This window comes from Galeopterus variegatus, unplaced genomic scaffold (assembly GCF_000696425.1).
Source record: "Galeopterus variegatus unplaced genomic scaffold, G_variegatus-3.0.2 Scaffold716, whole genome shotgun sequence".
Lineage (NCBI taxonomy): Eukaryota > Metazoa > Chordata > Mammalia > Dermoptera > Cynocephalidae > Galeopterus > Galeopterus variegatus.
In genome coordinates this window covers 439,602-451,952 of record NW_007726827.1, presented here as the reverse complement: position 1 = coordinate 451,952, position 12,351 = coordinate 439,602, and the positions used below count along the sequence as shown (strand labels likewise).

The window sequence follows — 12,351 nt, the reverse complement described above, 5'->3', positions numbered from 1 at the left end:
CCGGACACGAAAAAAGACAAAAAGGAAAAAAAAAAGAAAAAGAAAAAAGTCAAACCAAAATAGGCCCAATGGACAAGAACCACCTTGTTTTAATAGGTGGAAATTCTCATTAGGGTGCACTCTTTCCATTCCTGTTCTACCTTGTTAATGACTTTGACCACAGGGAGCAGAGAAGGGCTGGAAGGACACTATGTTACTGGTCACTGTTCATCACCAGCACATGGGATCATAGTCTCTGCAGTAGATTAGTAATTTTTTTAGGTGTGGAGTTAAAGCTCAGTTAAAATGTTGATGAAGATAGCCTATTGTATGGTGTAGCATCACAGAACCACAAGGTGTGTATATGGTTATCTAAATAAAGAATTCTTATTGTGACATTGTCATTCTGGTGACAGAACTGGGCTTGGGAGAACTTTCTCATTTGTGTTTTATGTACACAAATGATTTTCTCTCCAAGTTGAAGGACACATTGCTCTTCAGCAAAAATCTGCAGAATTAAAGACTGTGCATGAGAGAGAGAGAGAGAGAGAGAGAGAGAGAGTGTGTGTGTGTGTGTGTGTGTGTGTGTGTTGGGGGAGTGGTCTTTTTCCTATTTGTAAAAATTCTCAGGCAGCGGTTTTCAAAGCTTGTATATGGCTTGTGTTTTTCAGATTCTTGTGTTGACTAGATTTCAGAAATGCTTCTTTAACCCTGGGCAATGTTTTGAAAACAGCTAGAGATCAATGTGTGCTCATGGGATGGATTTAAATGCAACTGAATGATGCAGAAACCAATGCCCAATTTATATTTAGGTTCATCGTGGTTTTTTGTTTGTTTGTTTTTCTCTTTATTGCTTTCTCTCTTTAAATTTTTCCTGAAATGCATGTAAGAAGGTTTTTTTTTTGGCTGAAATAAGAGAGTGAAGCAGGCTCATGAGCCCTTGAGCTCCTGCTTCTGGTGAAATAGTGAAGATCTATTAAGTCCAGAGGGAGAGGGAATGAACATGATTCACAGCAGTAAAGGAGGAAAGCCCTAGCAGTGATGATGCAAAATAGTACATCAAGCAAAAGTAACTAATATTTGACTGTGGAATGCATTTTTATTTTTGGCAGTGGATTTACCTCTTTGTGTTCTGCCTGGACAAACGTTGGAATTAGCTGGCATTCCTTAAGCACATGCTGATTATGGCCAAAGAAAGTGGCAGCCTTGAGGCATGCTGGTGACCAGGGGAAAGCCAGCTGGATTAGACATTTGCCATGGACCGTATGTTCATGAAGCTCTTAGGGGGACCTCCCTAAGCTGGGGTAACAAGAAACTCAAAGTCACTTTTAGTGAGGTTCTCACACATGACAGCATGTTTTAATTGTAGTGCTCCCTTTAGGCATGCCCTAAATGAGAATGTCTTTTTTTAATTCTTTTTTTCTATAGAATTCAAGTTGTCAGTATAAAACCTGTTAGAATTCCCAAGTGAAACAATTTAAGTGCCTTTTCTTCTGATAACTGGGAAGTTGTCAGTTGCTACTGAACTCAACAGAAATAATTGTGTTCTTTATGCTGATTACCTGTGTATATTTTGAGACCGAGGGGGCCTATTACAGCATGGTCACATTGCTGTTGTTGATTAGAACTCAGGTTTAAATGCTGTCTACTTTGGTGCCATTTGGAAAGTTGGAGAGACCTACTATTTCTCTAGTAGGTGTTCTCAACTTTGCTCAGCCAGTATTAGAGGCTCCCTCCTGTGGTCCCACAGAATTTGTATTTACCCTTTCTGGTATTCACCCTGTTGTATTGCACTTCTCTATTTATTTGTCCCCAGCGTCCCAGCACAGTGCTAGACCCACACTGGCATTTGTATTAGTTTGGCATAACCTCACAAACTTAGTGGCTGAAAACAACACACATTTATTACCCCACAGTTTCCGCGGGTCAGGTACTCAGACATAGCTGGGTCCTCTGCTGAGGGTCTTACAAGACTGTAATCAAGATATTGGCTGGGGCTTCTCTCATCTGAGCATCGGAGTCCTCTTCCAAGCTCTTGAGGTTATTGACAGAATTCAGTTTCTTGTGGTTGTGGAACTCACGGTGGCTTTTTTCTTTCAGGCTACTAGGAGAATATGTCTGATGTCAGGGTTGGTTCCAGTCCCTCTTTTAAAGGCACCACCTGATTAGGTTAGGAGCACTCAGGAGCACTCACAGTCAACTAATTAGGGACCTTAATTATATTTGAAAAATCCCTTTGCTATATATATGGAGACATAATCATGGAGTGAAATCCCATCATTTTCACATTCAGGGGGAGGGGATTATACAGGATGTGTATACCAGGGGTGCCGATCGAGTGTTGAAAGAATGAATTAAATGAAATGAGTGAATTCTGAGAGATGGTAACACAGCAACCAGCTTTTGTGTAGCATGAGTGGGAGAAGGTATTGAGTTCGGTATTGCAGGATGCAGTTGCGAGCAGTTTTATCACTAGTGAGCTGCTTCCTGGTAAGACATCAGCAGAAGAGAAGACAGACACAGCAAAAAAGGAAGGAAGGAAAAGGAGAGGAAGGAAGTCATCAGTCCTGGGCAGATTTCAGGTGGTGGTTCCGAGGAGTTCTCCCCACTCCCAGGCTGCTGCCATTTACAGTTGCTCAGAGACCAAAAGCTGCATGTCTGTCCCTGGTTCTGCTCCTGTGGCATAGCTGCTGTGCACGCGAAGGGCGGAGATGCCAGTAAAGGAAACTCCCTTCAGCTTTGTTTTTAGTTTCCAGAGATCAAGTCTCTGCCTTAGGCTGAAATAAAAACTTAGTGTGAGTCTCATTTGATCCTTTATAACCACATGCACATGTGGCATTCCCTTAGACTCCTCCAGTGTTGAGGTGTATCAGGTGTGGAAAGGAAGCCTTAATTTCAATCTCCTGGCTGCGGTTAGCTTTAAAAATCAAACCAAACTATGGCGTCTGTGTTTAATTTGGAAGAGCAGAAAGGACGTGTGCTTTGTGGCGCCCACATGGTGAGAGTCTCCCAGACTTAATACTACTCTGGCCAGCCTTAGGAGCTTCCTGTGCAGACAATGGCCCTGCCTCCCCGACAGTTCCAGGGCCTGGGTGCCACCTTGTGTAAACACTGTGGCTTTTAGTGCATTGCAGAGGCAAAAGGATGACATATTAATAGCAGCTGGAGGATCTCATTAAAATTCGGAGGAAAATACCAAGGCTGGAGCCTGGTAAATGTACAGACAGTGAAAGTCTTTGTCTCCACTGATTAACAATTGGAAACATTCTGAGTGCCTTCTGTAAGAACCAGCATTTCAGCCCCAAGTACCATGTTATTCTTCTTTAGAAAAGCCTATCCCTGTGTTTCAATTCCCTTATTCCCTGCAAAAATAATACGCTGGCCTTTCAGACTCCCTTGAGATCTGAGGCGGCTTGGTGGCTGGGGCAGTCTCTGTGAGCTGGTGTGAAAATGACAGTTGCTAGCTTGGATTTGGAGACATCTGAGTTATGCAGTCAGTGCTAACATGATGGGAGCTGGATGCACAGGGCCTGGTCCTCATGCTAGAAAGGACAGGGAAGCACACCCTAGGGGGAGAGGCATTCTCTTATTTTTATTAATGCTTTTAGCTGGTATAGCCAGACTGCAGCCTCCTAAGAAACCGAAGGCTGGTAAAAGTTCCCTTCCTCCTGAAGAACACTGGTATGTTTCTCCCTGGTGTGTAGGTAGTGGGGGTGAAGTAGAGGGGCTTGTGGTGTGCACAGAAAAGGCTGCATTTTCAAGAATTTGTGTGGAGCCTTTGGAATAAAAACAAAATACGCCAAAGAACTGCTTCTTGTGAAACCCAGGTGCAGTTGACTTGGCCAAGCAGGCATGTCCTGAGGAGCTTGGCTGCAGCACTGGTTATGGCGAAGGCTGCAGACTGGATTGCCTCCCGATGTGGACCCATAGAACACAATTTAACTCCGGTTCCGACTGTCAGCAATCATCAGTGTTTATTTTTTCAACTTGTAAGAGAAGTATTAATCACTATGAAAAGTGAACCATCTTAGAACTCCATGGAACAAGATGTCAACATTAGATGGATTAATTATACTGTGTCTTTTTCCTATGGTCCTTTTTTTTTTCTTGGAATTTTTTTTTATCCATATATGCTTACTTTGTAGCTAGTGGGAAAAAGGTTGTTTTTCCTACATTAATACCTTCTTTGGCTGAGTTCAGTAGGTGGTAGGGTCACTGGCTCTCTTGGAATTTTTTTTTATCCATATATGCTTACTTTGTAGCTAGTGGGAAAAAGATTGTTTTTCCTACATTAATACCTTCTTTGGCTGAGTTCAGTAGGTGGTAGGGTCACTGGCTCTTTTTCTGGGGTTTATTACTATCAATTCAATAATGTAATAATAAAGAGGCAGTACCTCAACAATCACAAGAGCAAATAATCTTCAGTTTATTTCCTAAAATTACCTTTTCATTCTTTACCACCTTGTTCATTCATATCAGAGTTTATGTTTCTGTAAACTCATGGGAAGGCAGCCGACTACTTTGTTCCTGATGTACCTGAGCATGTGAACATCCAAATATTGTCAGTTTAAAAAAAATCTTGTTTCAGAAACATCTGTCAAATTGTTCATCATCTGGCAATTTAAAATGTCAAAGCAAGAGGTGTCTGATCTTAAGAACCTCAGCTTTGTAACACTGTTAACTTTGTGGAGCTCAGAGTAATTCGAGAAGGCTTGCAGCCTGTACCTGTGAAAGACGTTTAGAAAGTGGATCATGTAGAAGTGAAACCTCTGAGTCAAGTGGGATGTGGGAGGCAAGCCCTGGGGGCATTTTGGCATGAACATTTGTTTTCAGTTTCTAGCCCAAAGCCTCTTTATAGCATGTGTTCCTTCCTCTCCCAGGCCCCTCTCATACTGCCTGCAATTTTTTAAAAAATTAAGTTCTGTTTAAGTGATTCTTGTTTGATCATGAGCTAGCTCTGAAAAAGCTTTGTAGAAGTATTTTCAGTGAAGAAGTTTTAAAACTAATTGTATCACTTGTTATTAAATTACAACCTGACTGCAATATGTATTTAAAGTTCTAAAATAGTAAAAAGAGCTCAGTTATTTTCCTTTTTCTTATAAGGCACTTCTCCTATTACTTCCTTACTAGAATCTTGTGTTGTTAGAATGAAGGTAAGAAATCATCCAAAGGGTAATTTGCAATATGCATGCTAACCAACAGTTGAAACCACAGCAGCAAAACTGCAAAGAAACATAAAGGAACTCATGTATTCTTGTAATGCCATCATTTAGGGGCAGTGCACACTGTTTTCCGCTCCTCGGGCCCTTACATAGGAATTGGGGACACTTACTTTTTTGACTTGGGACAAATCTGTAAGATTAGTAAGCCACCTGTTAATTCACATTTTTCACCAGGGCTTGTATGATGAATTCTTTTGTGGGACCAAAAGGAAAGTCTCCTCCTTTTTTGTCATTCTTGATCCTATAAGATGTGGGTTAATTAGCCTGGATGTAGTGGAGAAACCTGTTGTCACCTGCAAAATATTTCTGACATGGAGTAGACCAGACTACAAAAGCTTAAATGCATTGCAGTGGTCAGAGCTTTTTGGAATAAAAAGGAGCAGGGTACAAAGGGGAATTGGTAGAAATTTAAGTTTTCAGTGATGGGTCGGTTCTTAAAAAGCTCCAGAAAAGGGGGGTTATGCACAAGACCTGACTCTAGGCCTTCATTATTATTATCATTAGTAGTAGTAGTATTTTGATGACACTTCAGATGTGGAAGTGTGTAGCTGGAACTCCTCCTTTTGTTAATGGATGTATCGCTGGTGAACTTTTAGACTGCTTCACCAGTGGACCTAGCATTGCCCTGGTTAATGAAGTAAAGTAAAACAGTCCCTGCAGCACTGTCATACCAGAAAGTGGGTTCCTGCATCAACTCCATCCTGACATCTGGAACTTTGCAGCTTTGCGTTTTGTTCCCTCCTTCAGTCTCCTCATTTCTTTCACTGCCTGGATGGAGTCCCCTGCAGCTGGAGAGCTTTTGCCTCTTGTCTCTCACCCCAGCCCCCATGAGACCTCTGTGTGCAAATAAAACATGGTGTTGACTGTGTCTGGAGCACTCTTAGGAAAAGGCTCAAAGTGAGGCAAGGTGGGAAGCCTGGGACAGAAATAAATGTGCAACGGCAACAACAAGAGAGGTGAGAGCTGGAATAAAAGAAAGGGAGCAGAAGGAATTTGGAGGTGGGATTGAAAGAGAGGAGTATGGGAAGAATAGTCAGCATGCACTGAATGTGCACGTGTGCCAGGAGTGGTTCCAAGCATGTCGGATTTGTTATTTCATCTAAGTCTCACGAGGACTCTGTAAGGCAAGGTGTTGTCATTATCATCCCTGGGCTAGGAATGCGGATTCCGAAGCACAAAAGCATAAGTAATTTTTCAATGAAGTGGTCCTTTCAGGGATTGAACCCAAGTAGTTTGACTACAGTTAATGCCCTTAACCATTATACCACGCTGAGTAAAGGTGGGATAAAAATCCAGTCAAAGCTTTTTAGTTTGATGTAATCCCATTTGTTTATTTTTCCTTTGGTTGCCTGTGCTTTTGGGGTTGTATTCAGGAAGTCTGTACCCAATCCTACTTCTGGGAGTGATCCCCCTATGTTTTCTTTAAGGAGTTTTATTGTTTCAGTGTGTATATTTAATTCTTTAATCCGTTTTGAGTTGATTTTGGTATACGATGAGAGGTATGGGTCTAGTTTCATTCTCCTGCATATGGATGTCCAGTTTTCCTAGCACCATTTGCTGAACAGGCAGTCTCTTCCCCAGTGTGTAGACTACAATGGAATTCTACTCTGCTATAAAAAAAAAATGAAATACTACCATTCACAGCAACATGGATGGACTTAGAAAAAATTATATTAAGTGAAATAAGTCGGGCACAGAATGAGAAATACCACATGTTCTCATTTATTTGTGGCAGCTAAAAATAAGTAAATACATAAACAAACGGCGGGGGGGGGAGAAGACACAACAATCACAGTTCCTTGAACTTGTTAAGACAAGTGAACAGATATGATGTTGATGGGTGGGAGGGGGAGGGAGAAATTGGTAAAGGGACACGAAAATCAACTACATTGTATATTGATAAATTAAAAAAAAAAAAAAATCCAGTCAAAGGTGTCTCGGGCCTTCAAATGATTCTATCTAGTTCCGTTAATGTTCCACCTCATCGGGCCCATGCACTCCTGTTCTTTTTGTTCCCCTGTCTATTCCATAATTGATTGTTCTTCCTTTACATAATCCAAATGAAATTTTAAAAGCTATTTTAAGAAAAGAAAGGACATAGCTAAAGGCTGCTCATTTCATGGGACCTTGACAGCTTAAAAAATCTGAATGCCTTGTAAGGCACAAAGGACCCTTGTGACAGGCCTCCCACCAGTGGGAAAACAACTCTTGCTCTCATTTTTTTTGCTTTTTGGTCATTTCATCTTTCCAGTGCTGAGAGCAGTAAGAGACTCTCCATGGTTCCTTTGAGTTCCTTTGGATGTCATAATGGGGGGATGAGCCTGTTGCCATTTGACGGAATCAGACAGTGAGTGCTCCGAAGCTGTTCACAGAGCCTATTAGGCTCAGGAATAAAGGCTTCTACCCCAACTCTTACAGCACCTTGCTCCACAAAGATGGAGCTTTCTCTCAGTAAGAAAACAAATGACAGTTCCATTCAGGCAACGGTGGAGCCAGGAACATAATACATTTCTCAAAAATGTGTTCCCAAGGAATCCACTTTGATCAAAGCCAGAGACCATCCAGTTTCTATATACTGCAGTCTCAGGGAGTATTCTACCACAGACTCTCCAGGGACTGATCTTAATGTCATAAAACTGAAAAAAAGTTTTTTCATAAGTATATTAATTCTAACATTGAATGTTTAATTTTGATAGCTACCAAGACAAATTAATTGTAGATTTCCCTTTTTTAAGGTTCCTGGTGAAATTTGCTATAACGTCATGCCCATCCTCGATCAGGCATGCTGAAAGCACTGATGTTCTGCTTGTCTTTTGAGTGCTAAAGAAACACAGCCAGTGAAAATACTAGCTGAAAGAGTGAGGTTCATTGCATCAAGACATGTTTCTTAGTGAATTCAGTCAGTGATCTTTATTCTGCACTAGAGGTCTTGGTTGGATATGTGGTAGTATAGTCTTGTCCCCCTTCTGAGGAACACCTATTCTTCAGCTCCTTGACATGAAAAGCTCCTAATTCAGAAGCCACTCCATTAACATAACGGCTTCAAGGATGGCTTCTGATTCCTGGCTGCGTGAGCTGTCAGAACGTACCTCTGGACAGGATGTGTAGTTTTTAGATTCAAGGCAATCGAGAGTAACTCAGCCCCTTGTGTCTAACAGAATAAATGTTAACTGTGTGATTTAACTATGTGATTAGATTACTACAAATTTTTGAACATAATCATTTATTTGTATTTGTATTATTTGCTACTGTTTTAATTAAGGAATTTTGTTTTTTTTAGCCACCTAGACTTTAAAATCCGTGAGGTCAGGAGACTTATTTTTTCCATGCTAAATTGTGTTTTCTCTTCATATAGAAGATTATTTTCTAGGTATGTTTTAGAGGTGGTATAGGCAGTAGTCAAGGACGTGGATCTCTGAAGTCTCCTTATTCTTATACAGGTCCTGGCCTGGCCACCTGCTAACTATGTGACCTTGGGCAAGTCCCTTAATCTTTCTGGGACCTATTTTCCTGTTCTGCAAAATGGGGATGACACAGGGATGCTAGGAGATTTAAGTGAGATAATCAACCTAAAGCACAGTGCTTGACAAAACAGTAAACATTCAGTAAATGCTAACTAATGTTATTATGTTTCTATTAATTGTTATAACTTCTTAAGAGTAATCAGGAGAGTGACACATACAGACCAGTACAATGATTTTCTGAGTCGAGCAACTAAAATAGTGAAATAAATCCAAAGCTTATTATTCAAAGAATGGTTGAAGAAACTTATTGTTTAGCTTGGGAAAGAAAAAAAATTATTGAAACTATGGTACTGTTTTCCAGTATCTGAGGAGATACACACACCTCTTATTAGAAATTTATTTCAACTGTCAGAAAGACCACATAAGGTTGGATAAACATTACATTTGTTTGTAAAAATTAATCTTTATGACTTTATCCAAAATATATGTAACTAAATTCTAGGCAGTGAGACAGGTACCCCAAAACATAGGATAATTAAAACACTTAAATTACAGTCTGTTCAGTTCACCACAGGGGTGGTTCTAATTTTAGTTACATGGTGGCTTTCTTCCAGAAAACCTAGAGAGTTTTACACATGTAGCGTCCATCATTCCTTCTCACAGCATGTAAGTTAACCCATTTTTCACATGTGATTGAGGAGCTTGCTGCCCAAGGGTTGGTGCACGCAGCAGCAGCACTGGCATCACTGGGAGCTTGTGAGAAATGCAGAATCTCAGGCCCCACCCCAGACCTCATGAATCAGAGTCTATTTTAATAAGATTTCAAGTTGAGTTGTGTGCACATTAAACATTGAAGAGCATTGCTCGGGACACCAGAGTTCACCATTTTTTGGTGTCACATGGCAAGTGGCCCTCTTGTCCCAAGTCAGGGTTGTGTTGCTGAATTGCAGAGATGCAGGCACCTTGTTCCCCATCATGATGCAGAGCCTTTCAGACACCACCCGAGCCTGCCATGGTCCCTGCACTCTGTGTTTCACTTCTTAGGCTCCTTAACTGCACCGTCGTATGCTTTTTCCTTTAAGGTTTTGCCCCTTTGATTTCTTCGTAAGTGCTCTGAACTTAATAGTTTTCTTATATTTCTTAATTTTAACATGGCATTTCAGTCTGATGACCATTTCATAGCCAAAACCCACATGGAATCTACTAATAATGTTTTATAAAGCACCACTTGTTACGAAAAAAAGTGGACCTTCCTGAGAGGAAGCTATATGTAAAATATAGATGGAATTTGTGTGCCATCAGGGAACTGATGGAGCAGTGTATTTTAGCCTGTTATAAAAGTTGCTTCCTTAAACTGCTTCCTTACAACTTAGCAATGAAAGAGTAGAGAATTCTCAATTTGCTTCACTACTGAAAATTTATGGGGTAATAGTGATATTGAGAAGTAGTTCTTTAAGAGAACAGCATTTTTCATAGGTAACTGGAAACATTTCCAGATTTAAAATGAACATCCCCGAACTGGCCAGCCACCAAAAACAAACAAACAAATAAATAAAATGAACAGATGGCTTTCTCTGTCATTGTCAGTTAGGTTTTGGAAATGAGTAGGAACCACTTGGTAGAATTTTTGACGTATATTTCAAAACACTTTGAATCCACATGTTAAGTAAGATGTTTTAAAAGCATTTGGCACGTGTATTTCTGCTACTCGTAACAATGCATTTGGCATTTCTGTAACGTGAGCAACAATTTTGTAGAAATGACTATGACATGAAATTAGTTGTCCTGAATGTGTTTTACATACATATATACTGTTCATTCAAGTAATTTTCATTGCTTAGGTTACTTCTCTCTATCTTTTTGGTTGTAACTGGATTTGCAGAGGATAAGAATGAACGTTGTCATTTTTCAGCCCCCAGGACATTGGTATAATATATGTAATTACAGTACTAAGAAATCCTTCCCAGCTGAAGGAACAAACCACAAAGACTGTGGTTTACGTCTTTGTAAAAATTTTTTTCCTTTTTTATTTTTATTTTTTTTTTGTCTTTTGTCTTTTTCCGTGTCCGGCAACGGATCGCAACCCTCAGTGTTGCCCCCGTACCGGACCGGGGACCGGCAACGGGATCGCAACCCTCGGCGCTGCTCCCGTGCCTCGCTCAGCCAGTGAGCGGGAACTGGTCCGTATGTGGGATCCGAACCCTCGGGCGGGAGCGTCGTCGCGCTTCCCAAGCGGCGCACTTATCCAGTGCGCCACCGGGCCGGCGGCCCAAAATTTTTTTCCTTTTAAAATCTAAAACATACATTCAGATTTGGTTGCATTTACAGGTGTCCATTTTAGAGTTTTCTCTCTGCTTTGTAATATCCCAGTTCTTGGTCATGAGTGAGGCCACCATTGGAAGAACAATGCACTTTATAATTTATTTTTACCTTTTATTTTGAGTTTTAAAACTTTACATCTCATGCATTCTTTTCACAGTCTCCAGCCCCAGGAGCATGGCGGTGGAACATGTTTGTTGTCAGTCTAGCCTCTAAAAGAGCCTGACTCATAGATGACACAAAATAAATGATTATAAAAGGAAAGAAAGAGGAAGAACGGGTGACAGGCAGAGAGAAGGACCAATGGGTATGACCACAGAGATGGCACCTTTTAATAAATGCAACAGTATAGTTGTTGCACAGGAAGATCTCACGGAGGATCACATATGGGGTCAAAGGTTGGCAGCCAAAAACAGCCACAGCAAGGCTGAAGGGAACAGCATTCATTTGTTTTTTCATTTAATGAATGTTTATCAAGTTCCCTCCTTGGGCTGAGGAATGGTGCCACAGCTGTAACAGCAAGTGTTGGGGATCAGGGTAGCATTCTGGGATATGCTGCCCTATTTTGTTGGCATGAGCAACTTTTCCCGGCATTGGATCTTTCCAGGCAGAAAGGATTATTAGACAGTTTGTACAAATGTGGTTCATTTCACCCAGTATCTTGGCTTAGTTTTAGCAATGGAGACAGAGAATCTTACTGGGTCTCAATTTCTTTGTCACCAAAAGAGTTGGCCATTAAATGACCTCAGTAGTGGCTTCTAGCTCAGACCCTTGATGTGTTGTGTGGTTTGCCAACGATCAAGTAGCTCATGACAGATTTCAGAAGAGGCTTAATAAGAGTATAGCTATCTTTACCAATCCAAGTGGCTTTATTTGTAAGAGGGCTAACAATGGCTCCCTAAGGGCACTGCTTGCCACTTATCTCCATTAGCTTTGATTCTAGAGAAGAGTGGGGGGATGGCTTTAGGTGCCACCTTTGTCCTTGCCTCTGCAAATGTAGCACACTTTCTTCAGCCAATGGAATGGCAAATTCCTGGAAAAAAAACATTGTCCTCGAATAAGTTGCATGCCTTCTGCAAGGGCCTGATAGGTTGCATTACAAATAGAGTGTGCAGACAATAATACTGATTAAGTGAAAAACTGTTGATGCTTGAGAACTGATTTTTGGCATCGATGATTAAGGCAGATGAGACAGCTTTTCAGGACAGTTCTGGTAACCTTGCAGTATGTGAAAGACATTTTAGGAATATTAGAAGAACATGAATAAGGGTGTTGTAATGTATTAGGGATGCCTGAGCAGAAGTGTTTGACTCAAGAGAAATAGATGGTCCAGAATTGATGAATGGGTCTTTTAGGAAATGCTTTCT

At 40.9% G+C, this 12,351-nt stretch overlaps 1 protein-coding gene across 4 annotated transcripts in view; it reads left to right on the top strand.

Moving 5' to 3' along the window:
- LRCH1 (leucine-rich repeats and calponin homology (CH) domain containing 1) overlaps positions 1-12,351 on the top strand; it is a 208,366-nt gene that overhangs the window by 23,464 nt on the left and 172,551 nt on the right. The gene's annotated exons all lie outside the window — the stretch shown is intronic.